The 20,934-nt window shown below is 40.6% G+C and overlaps 1 long non-coding RNA gene across 1 annotated transcript; it reads left to right on the forward strand.

Moving 5' to 3' along the window:
- The first annotated feature begins 2,584 nt into the window (after window positions 1-2,584).
- Window positions 2,585-7,203, forward strand: LOC127505993 (uncharacterized). The gene is made up of 3 exons (XR_007927866.1): window positions 2,585-2,843; window positions 6,192-6,512; window positions 7,046-7,203. It is a non-coding gene; the product is annotated as an uncharacterized LOC127505993 (long non-coding RNA).
- The last annotated feature ends 13,731 nt before the right edge of the window (window positions 7,204-20,934 follow it).

Genomic DNA, 20,934 nt, shown 5'->3' on the forward strand with positions numbered 1-20,934 from the left:
CCCACCCCCAGCAGAGAAGTTTACCCGATGCTGAGAGGTGGAAGGTAAAATGTGCTCCGGCGAAATTAGTTTTCTTTGTAACTCAATACTTGTTAATTGTTAATAGATTAATGTTCAGTGATGCTGTGTTACAATATGTTAAGTGAATGTGATTGTATTTCATGAGCTTTGTGGAGTTTAGATGCAATTTGCTCACCATGTGCGTTGCATGGCTGACACCATCTTTTTGAATCAAACACATGTGAATCTCTTATTTCTGTTAGCACTTTTAGATGCATATGTGTGTAAATGCCCTGTTGCCAGAGGATACATGTTTCTCCTTGTGTAACAGTAAACAACGCACGAAACGCAGTTCGCCTGTGATTTCTGTGCTGTCGGCTGAGAAGCGTTACAAAGACATGGATGTCATATATTAGGGTGCTTTCACACCTGCCTCGGTTGAATTTGAGTTCGTTATCCCCTTTGGTGCGGTTCGTTTGGGCAGGTGTGAAAGTAGAAATCGCACTCGGGTGCGCTCTGATGAGGTGGTCTCGGTACGCTTTCAAACGAACTCTGGAGCGGTTCGCTTGAGATGTGAAAGCAAACCGACCAAACGAAATCATAATTCATAACGGGAAATGTGCTAGCCTATATCCTAGACCCAGAAAAAAAAAGTTTTTTTGAATTTAGTATTTTTTTTACGTCATTACATTGTTTTGAGCATAAGAAACAAATGGGGAAAAAAAAACATTTTTGAAAAATTATATTTTATTCATATGTTATGCTGTGTCCTCTGTGGTGGACACCAGGACTAAATTGTTTAAAAAAAATAAAATGTCATGAAATTACATGTATAGGCAAAAACAATGGGATTTTTTTAAATCACCACCTTTTTCACCTTCACCTTTTTTTTTTTTTTTTTTTTTTTTACCAAACTTTGTATAAAGATGATTCTCAACTATGTTATGAATATAATGGAATTAATTGATGTGCCATTTTACTTTATGCAATATGTGGGTAAAATAGTAATACATTTTCCCATTCAATACAATGCATACACTGATCTAATTTGCATATTAATGTGTTCTTGGAGCAACATGCAATGAAAAAATGAAGTGTAATAATGGTAATTATGGTGTAATAATGGTAATAATTGGCAACATTTTCATAATAATATCTAATAATTAATAGGAATATTGATATATTATTTATTTCGCTATTCACTTGTTGTGTCTCCTAAAATGTCCTGGTGTCCTCTACGGTCTTGTATGAAATCAGTGCCCTGTTTCGTAACAGAAAGTCATATTTTGATTTGAAACCCCGTAACATTTTCCTGAGATGTTGATTTATAACAAACAATTTTAAAAATTAATCCGATTTAAATGATAATTACAAAATATAATTTTCCATAAGAGTGCTTTGTCATATTTAAAGACCAAGGAGTTGTTGTCAAAATTTGTTTTTTCTGCAAAGCCCTGAATGTGCTCTTTACAGGACTTAAAATTGTGACATGCATGATGTCAGAAAATCACTAAAATATAATGTCCACTACAGAGGACAGAAGTCTATCCTGGGTCCCAGGAGGATATAAAAAGCAGTAGTGTCTGATTCTGTGAGTGAGTAAATTATTTACCATAATTGAAAACCAAAGAGCGCCTCTGTTGTGTAATTGCACTTCTCTGTGCGAGAATGCTGTCCCGACGAAGCCTCGATTCCCTCTCTGCATCATTATAAAATTAATATTGTCTCTCGACACACTGACAACAGGTCGCCTACTAGCAGCGCTGGGAAATTCACAGAGAGAGCGCGCGCGTTTAAATTTGCAGCAGCATTAATATGAATTTAGTATATAATTATACGGCTTCATTCTTATTATAGTGTTTGCGTGTGTCTCGACAGTTACAAACACAATAAGCTCATGGAGCGAACTTGTCAATCATTATTTTGATGGATGACGCAGAGAAAACTCTGACCAATAAGACAGTTCGCATGTGACTTGCCTAAACGCATTTTGGTACGCATTGAAATGTTGATGTGAAAGCGAACGAACCAAGAAGAAAACGCAACATTGTACCAAATTTAGTCCCTGTTTCGGAACAAAACAAACGATCCATAGGTGTGAAAATACACAGCAACTTGTCCTTTGAAAATCATACTTCATATGTTTTAAAAACAGCCGCCTTCCACCTCAGAAACTTTGCTAAGCTACGGAATATCTATTTCTGATGCAGACTAAGTTACTGTAATGCTGGTTGTCCTGTCTCCTCAATAAACAATCTACAATTAGTCTAAAATGCAGCTGCTAGAGTTCTTGCCAGGTCAAGAAAATATGATCATATAACACCAATTTTATCATCTGGTTACCTATTAAGCTCCGTATCGATTAAAAAGTATTGCTAGAGTTTATTTAACTCCTGTATGTTTAACTGATCTTCTATCGCCCTACAATCCATATTGCATATTTATTTTCATATTAAGCAACCCAGTTTATCAGCAACACAGCGCGTGAATGTGAATCCTGCGATATACGCCTTTGATCCCGTATGTGTCTGCACTTCTTCACTCCTTTCTTTTTCTTCACTCCTCCCCTCACTGCAGCAGCATACATTTCAGGCAAAGCAAATCTCAAACTAGCCTATGCTGTGCATTACAGTGAAGACAGCTCCGAACATCATGCATGCCAATAAAGACGACCGAGCCAATCAGAGTAAGTATAGACTCGTGCAGCCCCGCCAATTCTGCAGGATCCAGCCAACCAGGAAGGTTCTTCTCATTTGGACTAATGCTACGCAACTCTCTGGTGTCAAATCCGCCATTTCGCAAGAACAGCAATGAACCGGATTTTCCAACCTTCGCCGTCACTAGTAAGTAAAAGATCTTTACATCCAATAGTATGAATCTGTTGTTTAAATATAACCTAAATATGACTGTATATGTTGGACTAACATAGTGTAGGCCTACATTTAACAAATATTAAACACAATGTTTAACAAATAGTATAAAATATACCATAGCTTTGTAAAGTAGGCCTAAGATAAGAAAGCATTTTTTATAAGTTGGAATATAGACTTGCCTATAAAATAAGTTTGTCGGCAGAATTCGTTATATTTGGTTGTTGGTTTTTGTTTCTCTTTTTTTTTTTTAACTGAAACGAATTGTGGGTGTGGTTTATGCTTCAGCTAGTCATTTTTTATTTATATATTTTTATTGGCCGTCCCTATGTGGCCGTCACGTCCTCTGTTTGTCAAAGGGCAAAAGAGTACATCATGTTGACTGAAAAAAAAAAACGTGATTGGTCCGCTTCGTCCCTACACGACGACATGACCAATCGGTTTATGACTTATAGAGACCGAGCGCATTTAGTATAACCTGAAAAACACGCCCACCGGGTGGAAAACAATCCAACCGTCTCCATTGACTTTGTATAGCAGGGATTCCCAAAGTGTGGTACGCGCACCCCCAGGGGTACGCGAGAGGAAAAATGTAATGGCGGTCTGTTTTTTTTTAAGTGGGATTTTTCCATACAATAAAAAACATGAACAGTAAACATTTCCTTTGTAATCGCTTTTATTTTAAATAAAAACTATATTAGTTTTTGATAGAAACGTAGAAGAAGACAGCTGTCTTCTTTTACGCACTGCTCTTTTATGCACTGCAGGCTAGGCTATATGCGTGCCAATTCGTTTCATTCATTCCATATATATATTATAAATATGCTTAACTGGCTGAAATCAGGGAAACTGTCAAGTGGGACGTCTTATGATAAAGTTGTTAGTCACGAAGGAGGAGAGGGACCAAGAGAGAGTGAGGATTTGGAGGCAATTTTGTTGTTGCTTTGACATTTTGTTGTTGTTGTTATTGTCATGAGTGTTCTGGTTATTTGCGCATGATTAAACATGAGTCTTTATATGGCGATAAAACAAAGCTTTGTTGCGTTTTTTTTTTTTTTTTTTTTTGATGTGGGGATTGGGGGTGCGCAGGGATATAGAAGGGGGGTGCGCAGGAAAAAAAGTTTGGGAACCGCTGTTGTATAGCGTGAGGCTGCCTCCTTGTCATTTCTGACTTATTACAAAAAACAGAACAATGCCTAAAAGCTGCTGTGTGACAAGGTGTACAGAAAACAAGCTAGAAAACCCAGAAGTAAGTTTTTATAAGCTGTTGACCCAAAAAAAAAAGGAATGTTTAAGGACACAAAAGTGGATACAGGCAGTGAGACAGAGCACAACGGGTCATATTAGTACTGTAAGAAATACACTGGAGGGGAACGTATTCAGCGACAACATATGCCAAACAAACAAAAACAAACCATTATTTTTAACCATGTCAAAGAAGTATTTCACCTGTCGCCGAATATGCATTTCTTACAGTAATATGACACGTTGCGCTCTGTCTCACTGCCTGTATCCACTTTTGTGTCCTTAAACGTTCGTTTTTTGAGGGGTCGACAGCTTATAAAAACTTATTTCTGGGTTTTCTAGCTTGTTTTCTGTACACTTTGTCACACAGCAGCTTTTAGGCATTGTTCTGTTTTTTGTAATAAGTCAGAAATGACAAGGAGGCAGCCTCACGCTATACAAAGTCAATGGAGACGGTTGGATTGTTTTTCCCCCCGGTGGGCGTGGTTTTCAGATCATGACGCGTGTCGCTCTGTCTCTATAGGAAGGTCCAAAGCCACTGGAAGGCAAGCCTGCAACTTTTAGCCAAAAAAGCTAATGCTAACGCTCCGCCTCCGGCGGTACACAGGAGACCAGAGACTGTTTTTAAAATGGAAGTCAATGGATGAGAGGCTTCACTATGCTGATTAAACAGCTTTTGTGGGGAAATAGCTAATCGTTTAATTAATCGACAGCCTGTTTGCTAATCTTCAGCATGTTTTACACTAAACAAAACTTTCGTTGGGAACTATATGTAGATTTTAGCTTGATAAAAATGTAATTTTTTAAGAGAAGGCAGACTAGGAAATGTTGCGACTGACGTCACTGCCATTACACGATACGATAGGCTGAGAGGTGCCACACGTGATTAAGTCAGCTGTTGCGCTTTCTCCAATACCCTGTTGCCATTTTATTTTGGTTTTGTACAGTGTCTCAGTTCGATTTAACCGTGACCGGAAGAGGACTGTACTCCTATGCGTCGCTAGCATTTGCGCTAACACTGAAGTATACTTTGTTTTGAAGCTTTTTTTTCTTTTACGAAAGATGATCACCGTAGTCTGGCTGCTAATCGCTATCATTACAGGTAGGTGGGCAGACCGTAGTATCTATAAGCTCCGACGTTGAATGTCACTCGACCGGTCACTATTAAATGCTAGTGTGAATTTTTTTTCACGGTGCATTTTTTGTTTACTAAAGTGACAGAAAACTGTGCTAAACTGACCCGCGTGAGAACAATAACACAGATGGAAGTAAACACGGAGTTCTGGAGTGTACGCGTTAAACTGTCTTTCTAGAAATTATAAATAAACCATAAATTAACCTACATAGTATTAGTATTAAACACGTTATTTTCGAAAGTGATGCCACTGTGACCTCCTTGCATGTTCGTCTACATTTAAAAATAACGAGACATACACATGTAGACATTTTTCTGGTTTGTGCTCACTTAACTCGTGTGGTGCACATTATGTGGTATTAGTTTATAAAGTGCTTACTCTGCTTTGTATTATTTACCCACCATTTCCTGATTTGGGTTTACAGTGGCGAGGTTGGATGGGTTTTTTGGGGCCTTGCTCTCTCTCTCGAGCTATATTGCTTCACATAAAATTACTTCTATTTTACTTTTTCTAAATAAGCCTTTGTTATTGCTTTGTAAAAAAATTGTGTGGACTGAAGAGTACTGGGACAGGAGAGGGGAGCTCAAACAAGCTAAATTTAATTGTGTTACTCCTTTACTCTAGATGGAAACTGATCCTAATTTGCAATCATTTTATCAACAAGAACAAAATATCTAGGTTTCAACAAATGTTATTTTTGCATTGAGGAGGAATTTTTGTGCTCTCAAACTTACAGTATATTGCTATAGTAAAATGACTTAAAATATCAAATTTGTCATGACCCCTTTAATACATTCAGTTCCTTTGGGGAAAAAACAAAACAAAATCAGGTTTGGAAAGCATTATGGGACTTCTACCTGACTGATGGAGCTGTTGAAATACATAAGACAAAACTTGGGAATCTGTTCTAAAGTGTAGTAAATTCTTTCTTTCCAAACAGTCTCTGTGCACGTGGCTGGGTCGAAGTTGGAGGCAACAGATGGACAAAATGTTACCATGCCCTTTAAAACCAAACTGGAGAAAGTTGATGAAGTGAAAATCATCTTTGAAGGAGAAAACAAGGGAAAAATGTTGTTTGCGCATTACTGTTTCCGTGAAACTGATCCCATCTGTGACATCAAATCGGATCATCTGCAAGTTACAGGTGGAAATGTGTTGTTGATCCTTCTGAAAGTTCACAGCTCCAGAACAGGCCTCTATAGAGTGCAAACCTTTTTTGGAAAGGACGCGGATGAGGTGAATGCCACACTTGTCGTCAACAGTGAGTGTGTTACTATTATATATCTTTTTTCCTGTAATGTACCAGAATCAAGATTATGAGAGAAACTATATTAATGGTATAGCTGTGCTCATTAATTCTCATTAAAATTCTTACATGTGCTGGAATGACATGACATTGCAAAGCATTTTATCATATATAATGCTTTATAAATCATATTGTATTTAACAAAATTAAGGTTTGCAGTAACATGATCTTAAATCCAAACAGGAAAATGCTTCTCACGAAATCCTCAGCTGAAAATGATTGTAATAACAATTTTAGGCATTCTTAATGATGCATAGAAGACTCAGGTGTGGAAAAAGGAGAACAATATTGCTTGCCTCTCGCTATTTCTTACATAATTTGCATTTGAATCTGTTCAAACAGATCCTCATTTGACTTTGATTAGAAAAAAAGCAAAAGCTTGCCTGATATTTTGGGGACATTTGGTGACATCTAAGGTGATAGTTAAGGGTAATTTGATTTGCAGTTTATAATCCTCTATTTGTTTCTGTTCCTGTTTTATCTTACAGAAAGACCATTTTCATCCAGCGCAGCGCCACCACAAACCTCCCCCCCAAAACCACCAAACTCCTCTGAGCATCAAGAACTACTAATTACTGTAGTCATCATCATCTGCATCATCATGATCATTGTCTTGGCATTTCACTACTTCTGGAATCAAAGGAAGGCAAGTATTACTTTAATTTATTCTTTTATAGGTGGATATGAGCAGTGCTGCAGTTCTAATAATCTGAGCTTTAAAAGGGTTAATTAAAGGGTTAGTTCACCCAAAAATGAAAATTCAGTCATTTATTACTCACCCTCATGTCGTTCCACACCCGTAAGACCTTCGTTCATCTTCAGAGCACAAATTAAGATATTTTTGATGAAATCCGATGACTCAGTGAGGCCTCTAAAGACAGCAATGCCATTGAAAATCTCAAGATCCATAAAGGTACTAAAACATTTTACTTTTCAACAATATCTAGTGATGGCTGATTTCAAAACACTGCTTCATGAAGCTTCTGAGCTTTATGAATCTTTTGTTTGGAATCAGTGATTCGGATCTCCTGTCAAACGGCTAAACTGCTGAAATCACGTGATTTTGGTGCTCCGATTCACTGATTCGATTCGTAAAGAGGCCTCACTGAGCCATCAGATTTTAACAAAAATATCTTAATTTGTGTTCAGAAGATGAACGTAGGTCTTACGAGTGTAGAACAACATGAGGGTGAGTAATAAATGACATTATTTTCATTTTTGGGTGAACTAACCCTTTAAGATGCGTTTTGGTCGATCACTAAAGACCTAATGCGTAAACATTATGAGAAGTTCACTAGCCAGATGGGATTTAAAGGGGAGTATCACTAGGGCTGGGCGATATGGCAAAAAAAAAAAAAAAAAACCCTTGCTAACATTTTTATTCAAAATCGCGATTTCTCGATTTAAAAAATAATAAAATCGAGGCAAAACATTAAATTCGAATTAATAAAAAAACATCAGGAACATCGCCCAGCCCTAGGTATCACACACATGTTAATCTTGACCACCTATAGACTAGTATTGTATCCTTCATATCTCCAAAAAGTCTTTAGTTTTATCATATTTATAAAAGATAGGTACGTTGTACCGAGTCTTTCCAAAAACAGCCGAGCGTCTGGAGGCGTGTCCTGTGAGCGGAGCTAAAGAGTCACGAGCACGCGCAGCTTTTGTGTAGAGATCGTCTGCAAGTTATCAATGGTCAGCTAAACATGTATTTAAACATGCAATACACCATCACATTATCCCTGGATAACTTCTGAATCACTATAATGAATATAGCGTATGAATTTATGAATTCACTACGTTCACAAGTATTTTTGTCACAGAAATACTCCGTCATACGTCCAACTCATGTTTTGAAACTTTGGCCATGTTTAGCATGATAATCCAACTCTTTAACAGTGTAAATAAGTCAGAATTCATGAAGTAGCATTATACCCCCCCCCTTTAAACTTTGTGCTTGGTATGTTTTTCATCTTCAAACCAAACTTGAGTCTCCATCCGACATTCTTCTCTCACCATTCCTGATTTCTAACACACACTCACAGTGTTTGGGCAGTCTTGCAGTTGTAGAGCAGAAATGAAAGCTAATGCTCTCTATATGATTTTCCATCTTCTCTAGTCATGTTCATATGTAAATTGTGCAAGCTCGAGTGCTCTTTCGCATCTTACGGATGAATGTCTAAATTGGAAAAGTTTAAATGAGTTTAGTTTAAACAAAGATAGCAACGTGAGATGTTCATGTCTCACCTACACTTGCGCTATCAACACCCGGGTGATGATGGCGTAAATGGTCATAGAGCTTTCGGCATGTCATTGAACATTTGTTTACAATGAGTGATTGTTCTGTCCATGTTCTTTTGATCATCGCTGTTGTAACATATTGGGAAACCAGAATGCACATCCATCGACTGAAACATACATTAGCCGAATCCATCTGTCTGTTTTGTATGTTGTTGTTTTCAACAAACCATATTATAGATGCGTCGTCAGATTTGGGATGAACCACGATGCGTGTGTGGAGAACCGCCCCTATTAACTAGTAATTTATTTGCATGTTTAAAATGTCAAAAATGAGCTTGAAAATATAAACCTGAAATCCAATGTTCCCTCCAATGTTCAAAACCAGACCCGTACACACAAAAAGTGGTCACAACATGCAGTTGTAACTTTAATGTGCCATTTCTATTTGATTTGACCCTTCATGTAATTTAGTGATATTAAATCATTTTTGAAAAGAAGCAGTTAATTCAGACGTCGCTATTCTTTATCCATCACTCGTTATCGGGGGGCCGGGGTATAGAGGGTATGCATCGGCGTCACTTTCCAGCCGGAACGTGCTCCCTCAGCTGGACTGAGTGGCAAAATAACTTAACTGGATTTAACAGGGGAAACTGCGAAAACGCGAGTAAAACAAACGATTACTAAAGGTTGGGCTCAAAAGTGTTCCTTATTACGTCAAAGAAACCAAATCCATGGATATTGACATGCAGCCAGGAATCGTGTTTCCTGACATTTATATGTGCCTGATTTCGACATGGGGAAATACACAAAGCAAATCTGCCTGTGAATATTTTATATAACTACAATATAGGTAGGTCTAAATCAGAGTAATCACTTTTATCAATGTTATATATCGTCATATCATCCAGCCCTAAAACTTGTATAGTTTTTGTCTGTTTATTTAAAAACACCAAATTATGCAGAAAATAAGATGGTAAATATTTAATTGAGGAGTTGTCAACACAATACATAACAATACAATATATAGGGTATGATTTTACCTCCAAGATCCAACATTTTGACACAAAATAACTGCAAAACATGTTTCTCTGCCTGGAGTCCAGCTGTTTCTGTGAATTGCAGCGATCCATTTGCTTCTTTTTTCTTTCGGCACACTTTAAATATATACCTCAGATTTTGTGTCAAAGCTATTTGTACAGTCAGTCACAAAGCTCTGTCCCGTTTTGGATGTGATTTGTGTGTTTTTCGTGGCATTCACGCTAAAAACCAATGCTGCCACTCAGTCTTTGTGCCACTCAGTGGGCCTAAACACAGTTGTAACGGTCGACGGTGCATACCCACTATTGACCTTATGTACCAGAGAAACAAGCACGCCGCCATCTTTATAATATTGTCTTTGAACTTCCGTTTTTGCGGTAGCTCTGTATATTTCTATGGCATCGCTGTTCAAGAATAATTAGCTGGTGAAGTGGATTTACCTGTTGTAGAGTTAATGAAAGTTATCATGAGCATCGTAATGTTTAAAGCAGATGTCTTAACAAATGTCAGTAGACCGGGAAGATTTTAAAATGAGCAGTTCATTCATAAATACAAAAGTTCGCTATGGAAATACAAACCAGAAGTCCAAAATCAACGAGCGCAGTGCTGAAAAGTGGCGGGGCTACATAAGGTCTATAGATTTCCATGAAATAGTTTCAAGTCCCAGAATTAACGCTCCAGATAAATGATTTGTTATTAAAGCATCTACATTCACAAACCACTGTTAATTTTAACATGAAAGCAAGCATTACTGTATGTGTGATTTGGCATGGCAGCCAAAACAAGTAATAAATAACAATTGCCTAATGCAGCAAAATCCTGCTTTTTGACTAGGCCCGGTTGCAGAATCAAAACGGCTGCTTCTGAAATTAGTGAGGGTATTTCTCGTCCTTTTCTGTATGATGTTTTCTGTGTCAGTCATCACAATTTCGATAGTGAATCCTGCATTTATATGCAAATGGGACTATGTATTGAAGTATGTATGTGGCCGCTTGTAGAGCATGGAAAATAAGTTTTATCCAAATTCAGAATATTAATTACTATATATCATCTAAACAGTGCACAATCACTACCTTTATAATCACTAAAAAGCTGCCACTCATTCAATGAACGCAATCTCACAAAGTTCTGTTATATTAATCAGTGAAGATAACCACAAAATGAATCTCTTATTTGCATAAAGTCTACATGATTTTCAAGCATGCAGAACTCAGCACTGGACAACTCGAGCAGTGAGTGGATTCTAACTTAAACACCTGTGATTGGCCGTTGCATTCAAGAAATCAGCAAACATGCCTGTGATTGGCTACATTGCTCACCGATGCATTGGAAATAAAATGATTTGGCGCTCTCCAGAGTGCAAACACAGATACGCACTGGATCGTTTGCCAACTCTTTTTCTCTTATAATATGATATTATTACGAAGAAAACAGCAGTTATGGATAGTTTTTCCCTCTAAATCAGAAGCAGCAGCAGGCAGCGGTTCGTTTGAGTGAGAAAATTACACGATACTATCAAGTCTGTAGGGGGGCACAGGGCCTGGTATAAATTAAGCTTCAACTTCAGCACTTTTTATTTGATTTGGTTTCATGACGTCTTGTAAATGTGTTTTTCACTAATCTCAGTTTTCTGTTGTTTTCTTTACAGGTCCTGTGTTTCCAAAAAAAAAAAAAAAAAAAGGACTGGGAGCCCCTCCCCGCAGAGAATGTGTAGCAGTCTCCATGAACGCTTGTGAAGAAAATCTCGAAGCTCTTCTTCCAGATACCGAGTGTCTTAAAACACTAGATAATGTTACAAACACGTGTTCAGACTGTCAGTCCAAATCTGATTTTTGTGCGTATCATAGTAAGTGTGAACTGCAAAACAAAAATCACATTTAATACAAATCAGTTTCAAGCTACTTTCATGTGGTTTTGAAATCCTATTTCAGTTCTCATCTCTGGAAATCTGTTTGTCTGACCGCTCTGATTGCATTTCAATAAGCTTTTTTTCTCTTTTTTTGCCTACATGTCACTTTCTTACAGCATGTAAAACTTAAACACTATCCCTAGTCTTAAACTAGTCTGTCTAAAATGCATGTTTGAGCTGTTTTAACTGAAATCATCTCTTAAAATATGTCAGTGCCATTGTTTTGTCTGAAGATGTACACCAGTAATGTTTCTTTTTTTAAGACACTTTTATAAAAGCTACTTAAATATCCTAAATGCACTAAGGCCTAATCTTGGCCAATCTAAACCTTTGTCCAGCACCATAGCTACTCATTGTCATGTTGTACGACAACATCTGTGTTAAACTCGTTTGAACATTGCCTTTGAAGCCAAAGAACCTGCCAAAATGTTGAATGCAGTTTTTTTTTTTTTTTTTAAACAGTGTTGTTTCTTGCCAGATTGTTGATCAAATGTTGTTGTTGCATTGAAGTCAGGCAGGCTGTAGGTTGAGATTTTCACAAGTGCATTCCAGTCATGTGTGCAATATTAATAAATCAGTCAATGGACAATGTTCATGCTGTGAATGAGATGAAATACTGTATGAAGGGACAATCATTCTTTAATATATATATATAATTTTTTTTTTTTTTTCTATTTGTCCCACAGCTTTGACTGGTGTTTTCACATCTGACTGGTTAAATATGTCAACTTCGTTTAACTCTGTCAGAGTAATGTATCATACATTATGAGTTTAAGATGTTAGATTTATTGATAAAATACAAGTTTACAAAATATTCTTGTTTAAACTTGAAGTGTGTATGCGGAAAGAATGTTTTTTTTTTAAATAATAAATCACAAGAGCTTAATTGTTAGTAATTTTGTGTTTTCTTTGGAGTCTGGTTGCCTTAAAGGCTAGGGACAGATGAAAATGTGCATTGTCATAATGGCATAATTTTCAAAAATGTAGTTGTTGCATTTCAGGCAGCCAAAACACCATTGTCATGTAAATTAATGGCCATAAAAAGTTTTCAGTTTTTAGGTGTCGCCTAAACATCCCGTGTGTTATTCAACTTGACCTAAGACAAATGAATGTGTAATAAATGTATTGTAAGAGAGCCGCATTCAAATCTCAGCTTTCAGCCTTATGGCAGGCGTATAAGAAAAAGTATAATCTTTCAAACCTATTCATTTCAAAGATTCCTCGATGGTACAAGTGTGAGATTACTAATTATTATTAATTTGAATTTATTAAATTACTAACAGAGACAATTCTGTTTAACCAACTTCACTTTAAAATGAGGATGGAAAAGTACATCTGGTAGGTGAGTGGTTGCCCACTAACTTAAACTCAAAAATAATTTCCTCTGTTTTTCTGATGTTAATTAAGTTCTTTACTCCAGTTAGTGATCTCTGCGTAATGTTGAATGTCCTTATCTTTATGCAGAAGACCAAGTATAGCAGCATCATCTGAAAATTTTACAACAATATTCACATGAATGTTGACTCCTTTTCACAAATGTGAAAGTGTGAGATTATTCATTTACTTTTGTATTATCAATGTAAATAGTAGTGAAAAAACAGTTGTGAACATACACATCCCTGGGGAACTCAATATGAACCTGCAGGAGTGAGGAAAACAACAACTTACCACTCTTACCAGTGTTTGCTAAGTTTGTGCTTTAGTTCCTAAAAACTGGCCATTGGTCTCATTTTGAAACTTGACAATTTGTCAGCTGCATACATCAGAGAATGTCTTATTTCAGAACAGTAACCTTTATAAAATAGTGGGCAGTAGAGATGACACTGTTGCCAGTAAGTTACTGTAATTAAGATTTACAGTACTATAACCGTATTTCAGTTTTACAGTAACTACATGGTACTGTAATTATGTAATACGGTGCAATTACTGTAAAAAAACCCAGATAATGAGTACACTACTGTAATTATTTGTCCTAAATATAGATTTCATAATTTTTTACATAGAATTAATTACATTAAGTACTACTGAAATACAATTCAAACAGACAAAATTATTGTAAAATATTTTATTTTTTTAATTTAAAACATTGCATATATATCACAAAATAAACAGTCTGCCAATGCTGGAAAGGATGTGTTAAAAATGACAATTTTTACACATTAAATGGACAACATTTTTTGTGTTAATTTTAACTCATTAAGCTGTTATTGTTTGTAACAAAGTAAATGTGTCAAAAAGGTTAGCACAAAGATGTGTAAATGTGTTAAATTAACACATTATGTGTTAAAAAAAAAAAAATTATTTAAAGTCAATGGTTGTTTAGCTTATTGTCAAAAATATTATAGTTAAATATCAAAAATTACATTCATGAAACTGCAGAATATAAATACATTTTTAAGCAGTCAAAAATTAAAGGTCCAACACAGGACAAAACAGTTCTTTTCTCAGTCTCATTAGGTAACATGACACATAACCCCACTTTCAAAATCATTTCACTATTTCCAAAATTTGATTAATGTACACTGGTGGCCAAAAGTATTTAAGTGTCTTAATGTTTTTGAAAGAAGACTGTTCAAGAAACATTTCTTATTATTATCAGTGTTCTCCTAAAAAAAAAAAAAAAAAAAAAAAAAGCTGTTTTTGTCCACCTTTGGAAATAAATGAACTTCTCCAAATATTGGTTCCAGTTCAGAACTTGACTGACAACATCAGAATGTTCCCTGGTCTGTATGCATGTCCACGAACACAAATGTACTCAGTCCTTCAGAGGAGATCCCAGCTCTAACACTATATAAAAACATGAGAATGAGAGAAAAATCCATATTAGTGTCAAATTATTTTTAACCTCCTTTTTTAAACCTTTTTTTTTTTTTTTTTACTATAACTTAAGAATATATATGGAGGGGGGGGAGTGTGGGAGCACACATTTTTTTGTTGACCGTAAATTCATCTACTCAAAATGGTTCTTTCAAATGCTTCAAGAAAACTTTCAATGTAAGAATAAACCTCAAGAGGCAAAGTTAACGAATGTTTGACGAGTCACAAGTTATTCCGCACTCAGCTCCTGCGGCTTTAGGCCGCTACAGAGACTGATGTGTGTCTGTGCACATGTGCTCGCATGCGGAGACAAACAGAACACACGTTGTTGGATCGTCTTGTGATTTACTACAATGACAATAGCACTGCTTGGATATTATAACTAAAACTGCTGCACTATTTTTAAAAAATTATACTTTGCACACGTGCTCATTTGTTTGAGAGAACATTTGTACATATACAGTTTTACAACATAAACGTTGCTCAGATTGCATAATTTCTTGAAGAACGATGATGGCGTGCAGATCATTCCGAAGAAATGTGATGCAAACAATGGATAATATATCAATATTTCATGGATTTAACACTTTCGTGGACAAAAAGTACGGACATTTTACCCAGGTGCCACGGATTGGACTCATCTCGCGATCTCTATTTCATTAAAAGTATGAAGTTCCGTTTGATTTTTCGTGTTATTTGCACGCCCCACACAAATTAATTACTGGTGTTGGAGCATCTATATCTTAAAAAAACACCGTAGATTGACAGGAAACTTTTATACCTTTCTAATGATATAACTTATCTTTATTAATATTTTAGATAGCTAATTTGCCTGCTAACATGGTCACGTCCAGAGCCGTTAAATATGTTTTTCAACGGCTCTGGTCACGTCGAGCTAGGCGGGCATGGTTTCAGCAACCACTCACATCATGGGCTCCAACCACGTCCCACCTCTTTGCCCATTTTCAGTTATCCGGGAGTGACGTGCGGTCACGTGCTGCTAAGATTGTGCACCCTCCAGCGTCAGCGCCTGTGCACCCTCCAGCTTCAGCGCCTGCACACCCTCCAGCGTCAGCCTCTGCACACCCTCCAGCATCAGCCTCTGCACACCCTCCGGTGTCAGCCTCTGCGCACCCTCCGGCGTCAGCGTCTGCGCACCCTCCGGCTTCAGCGTCTGCGCACCCTCCGGCGTCAGCCTCTGCGCACCCTCCGGCGTCAACGTCTGCGCACCCTCCAGCTTCAGCAGCTGTGCACCCTCCAGCATCAGTGCCTGTGCACCCTCCAGCGTCAACGTCTGTGCACCCTCCAGCTTCAGCGCTGCGCACCCTCCGGCTTCAGCATCTGCGCACCCTCCAGCGTCAGCCTCTGCGCACCCTCCGGTGTCAGCGTCTGCGCACCCTCCAGTGTCTGCGCACCCTCCAGCTTCAGCGTCTGCGCACCCTCCGGCGTCAACATCTGTGCACCCTCCAGCGTCAGCGCCTGTGCACCCTCCAGCATCAACGTCTGTGCACCCTCCAGCATCAACGTCTGTGCACCCTCCAGCGTCAGCGTCTGCGCACCCTCCAGCTTCAGCGTCTGCGCACCCTCCAGCTTCAGCGCCTGCGCACCCTCCGGCGTCAGCGTCTGCGCACCCTCCGGCTTCAACGTCTGCGCACCCTCCAGCTTCAGCAGCTGTGCACCCTCCAGCATCAGTGCCTGTGCACCCTCCAGCGTCAACGTCTGTGCACCCTCCAGCTTCAGCGCTGCGCACCCTCCGGCTTCAGCGTCTGCGCACCCTCCAGCGTCAGCCTCTGCGCACCCTCCGGTGTCAGCGTCTGCGCACCCTCCAGTGTCTGTGCACCCTCCAGCTTCAGCGTCTGCGCACCCTCCGGCGTCAACATCTGTGCACCCTCCAGCGTCAGCGCCTGTGCACCCTCCAGCATCAACGTCTGTGCACCCTCCAGCATCAACGTCTGTGCACCCTCCAGCGTCAGCGTCTGTGCACCCTCCAGCTTCAGCGTCTGCGCACCCTCCAGCTTCAGCGCCTGCGCACCCTCCGGCTTCAGCGTCTGCGCACCCTCCAGCGTCAGCCTCTGCGCACCCTCCGGCGTCAGCGTCTGCGCACCCTCCAGCGTCTGCGCACCCTCCAGCATCAGTGCCTGTGCACCCTCCAGAGTCAACGTCTGTGCACCCTCCAGCTTCAGCGTCTGCGCACCCTCCGGCGTCAGCGCCTGCGCACCCTCCGGCTTCAGCGTCTGCGCACTCTCCAGCGTCAGCCTCTGCGCACCCTCCGGCGTCAGCGTCTGCGCACCCTCCAGCGTCTGCGCACCCTCCAGCTTCAGCGTCTGTGCACCCTCCGGCGTCAACATCTGTGCACCCTCCAGCGTCAGCGCCTGTGCACCCTCCAGCTTCAACGTCTGTGCACCCTCCAGCGTCAGCGTCAGCGCCTGTGCACCCTCCAGCTTCAACGTCTGTGCACCCTCCAGCGTCAACGTCTGTGCACCCTCCAGCGTCAGCCTCTGCGCACCCTCCGGTGTCAGCGTCTGCGCACCCTCCAGCGTCTGTGCACCCTCCAGCTTCAGCGTCTGCGCACCCTCCGGCGTCAACATCTGTGCACCCTCCAGCGTCAGCGCCTGTGCACCCTCCAGCATCAACGTCTGTGCACCCTCCAGCATCAACGTCTGCGCACCCTCCAGCTTCAGCGTCTGCGCACCCTCCGGCGTCAGCGCCTGCGCACCCTCCGGCTTCAGCGTCTGCGCACCCTCCAGCGTCAGCCTCTGCGCACCCTCCGGCGTCAACATCTGTGCACCCTCCAGCGTCAGCGCCTGTGCACCCTCCAGCTTCAACGTCTGTGCACCCTCTGGCGTCAACATCTGTGCACCCTCCAGCGTCAGCGCCTGTGCACCCTCCAGCTTCAACGTCTGTGCACCCTCCAGCGTCAGCGCCTGTGCACCCTCCAGCTTCAACGTCTGCGCACCCTCCAGCGTCAACGTCTGCGCACCCTCCAGCGTCAGCCTCTGCGCACCCTCCGGTGTCAGCGTCTGCGCACCCTCCAGCGTCTGTGCACCCTCCAGCTTCAGCGTCTGCGCACCCTCCGGCGTCAACATCTGTGCACCCTCCAGCTTCAGCGTCTGCGCACCCTCCGGCTTCAGCGCCTGCGCACCCTCCGGCGTCAGCGCCTGCGCACCCTCCGGCGTCAGCGTCTGCGCACCCTCCGGCGTCAGCCTCTGCGCACCCTCCGGCGTCAGCGTCTGCGCACCCTCCAGCGTCTGCGCACCCTCCAGCATCAGTGCCTGTGCACCCTCCAGCGTCAACGTCTGTGCACCCTCCAGCTTCAGCGTCTGCGCACCCTCCGGCGTCAGCGCCTGCGCACCCTCCGGCTTCAGCGTCTGCGCACCCTCCAGCGTCAGCCTCTGCGCACCCTCCGGCGTCAGCGTCTGCGCACCCTCCAGCGTCTGCGCACCCTCCAGCTTCAGCGTCTGCGCACCCTCCGGCGTCAACATCTGTGCACCCTCCAGCGTCAGCGCCTGTGCACCCTCCAGCTTCAACGTCTGTGCACCCTCCAGCGTCAGCGCCTGTGCACCCTCCAGCTTCAACGTCTGTGCACCCTCCAGCTTCAATGTCTGTGCACCCTCCAGCGTCAACGTCCGCGCACCCTCCAGCGTCAGCGCCTGTGCACCCTCCAGCGTCAGCGTCTGCGCACCCTCCAGCGTCTGTGCACCCTCCAGTGTCTGTTTCCAAATCCAGAAGTTCTTCCACACTTTTAGAACAGGGCTGGGCAACTCTGTTCGCTGTTGTTAGATTAGGTTTGGACTAAAATCTGCATCAGCCCTCCAGGAAAAGAGTTGCCCATCTCTGCCTTAGAATAAGGAGACATTTATGAACATTAGTTAATTTATTAGTTAACATGAACTGTCAATTTTACAGCATATATTGTTTAATGTTTGTACATACAGACTAATATATTTTAACATGTATATGTTAACATCAGTTAATGCAATTAAAGGGTTAGTTCCCCCAAAAATGAAAATTCTGTCATTAATTAGTAATTACTCACACTCATGTCGTTCCACACCTGTAAGAACACAACTTTTTGATGAAATCTGAGAGGAATGACACCTAATGCTGTAACTATTGTTAACCATTTTAACCTTATTGTAGTCTTTTTTTTTTTAAAAGGTTGAACTGTGAAGCTTAAAACAAGTCAAAGACATCAAAGACCTCATTGTGCCTGCTCTGACCCATTCATTGCTTATGTGACCACTGTGCCTTGTTTTTTTGTTTTCGTTTTTTTTAAAGGTAAAGCATGATTGCTCATTGTTAATTTGTGACACCTAATGCTGTAACTTTTGTTACCAAATATGAAATATTTGTTGAAATGGAAAATTGTCTTTTAAACATTTGGGGTTGATATGTTTAATGTTTTTAAAAAGAGACCTGTGACCAATGTGTATGAGTGTGTGCATCTGCGTGTTGACAAATAAATTCATAATACTTGCTCAAATGTCAGTTCATTTAAGCTTAGTTAAATTATTGTTATTTATGTTATTATTGTTATTGCATGTTATTACCTTAACTTTAAGGAATTAAAGTTTTCTTAATCGATTTTCATATATATTGTCGAATATGACAGGTTGTATACATAATTTTGTTGGATTTTACAGTCAAGTGACGATTAAATTACTGAATGATGCAAACAGAATTAAATTCTCCTATAAAGCAGCATTACAAAGACAATAGTATCATTGTTCAGCTTAAGTCAATTCAGAGTAAATTATGGAGAAAACAGTCGGCATCACAATTCAGAATATTTCATCCATCTCCTGCTTGAAGATCGCAATACGTCACGACAAATAATGTAAGATAAACAATTATACAGGTGCTGGTCATATAATTAGAATATCATCAAAAAGTTGATTTATTTCACTAATTCCATTCAAAAAGTGAAACTTGTATATTATATTCATTCATTACACACAGACTGATATATTTCAAATGTTTATTTCTTTTAATTTTGATGATTATAATTGACAACTAAGGAAAATCCCAAATTCAGTATCTCAGAAAATTAGAATATTCTGAAAAGGTTCAATATTGAAGACACCTGGTGCCACACTCTAATCAGCTAATTAACTCAAAACAACTGCAAAGGCCTTTAAATGGTCTCTCAGTCTAGTTCTGTAGGCTACACAATCATGGGGAAGACTGCTGACTGGACAGTTGTCCAAAAGACGACCATTGACACCTTGCACAAGGAGGGCAAGACACAAAAGGTCATTGCAAAAGAGGCTGGCTGTTCACAGAGCTCTGTGTCCAAGCACATTAATAGAGAGGCGAAGGGAAGGAAAAGATGTGGTAGAAAAAAGTGTACAAGCAATAGGGATAACCGTACCCTGGAGAGGATTGTGAAACAAAACCCATTCAAAAATGTGGGGGAGATTCACAAAGAGTGGACTGCAGCTGGAGTCAGTGCTTCAAGAACCACTACGCACAGACGTATGCAAGACATGGGTTTCAGCTGTCGCATTCCTTGTGTCAAGCCACTCTTGAACAACAGACAGCGTCAGAAGCGTCTCGCCTGGGCTAAAGACAAAAAGGACTGGACTGCTGCTGAGTGGTCCAAAGTTATGTTCTCTGATGAAAGTAAATTTTGCATTTCCTTTGGAAATCAGGGTCCCAGAGTCTGGAGGAAGAGAGGAGAGCACAATCCATGTTGCTTGAGGTCCAGTGTAAAGTTTCCACAGTCAGTGATGGTTTGGGGTGCCATGTCATCTGCTGGTGTTGGTCCACTGTGTTTTCTGAGGTCCAAGGTCAACGCAGCCGTATACCAGGAAGTTTTAGAGCACTTCATGCTTCCTGCTGCTGACCAACTTTATGGAGATGCAGATTTCATTTTCCAACAGGACTTGGCACCTGAACACGGTGCCAAAGCTACCAGTACCTGGTTTAAGGACCATAGTATCCCTGTTCTTAATTGGCCAGCAAACTCGCCTGACCTTAACCCCATAGAAATTCTATGGGGTATTGTGAAGAGGAAGATGCGATATGCCAGACCCAACCATGCAGAAGAGCTGAAGGCCACTATCACAGCAACCTGGGCTCTTATAACACCTGAGCAGTGCCACAGACTGATCGACTCCATGCCACGCCGCATTGCTGCAGTAATTCAGGCAAAAGGAGCCCCAACTAAGTATTGAGTGCTGTACATGCTCATACTTTTCATGTTCAAACTTTTCAGTTGGCCAAGATTTCTAAAATTCTTTCTTTGTATTGGTCTTAAGTAATATTCTAATTTTCTGAGATACTGAATTTGGGATTTTCCTTAGTTGTCAGTTATAATCATCAAAATTAAAAGAAATAAACATTTGAAATATATCAGTCTGTGTGTAA

Source organism: Ctenopharyngodon idella, chromosome 23 (genome assembly GCF_019924925.1).
Source record: "Ctenopharyngodon idella isolate HZGC_01 chromosome 23, HZGC01, whole genome shotgun sequence".
Lineage (NCBI taxonomy): Eukaryota > Metazoa > Chordata > Actinopteri > Cypriniformes > Xenocyprididae > Ctenopharyngodon > Ctenopharyngodon idella.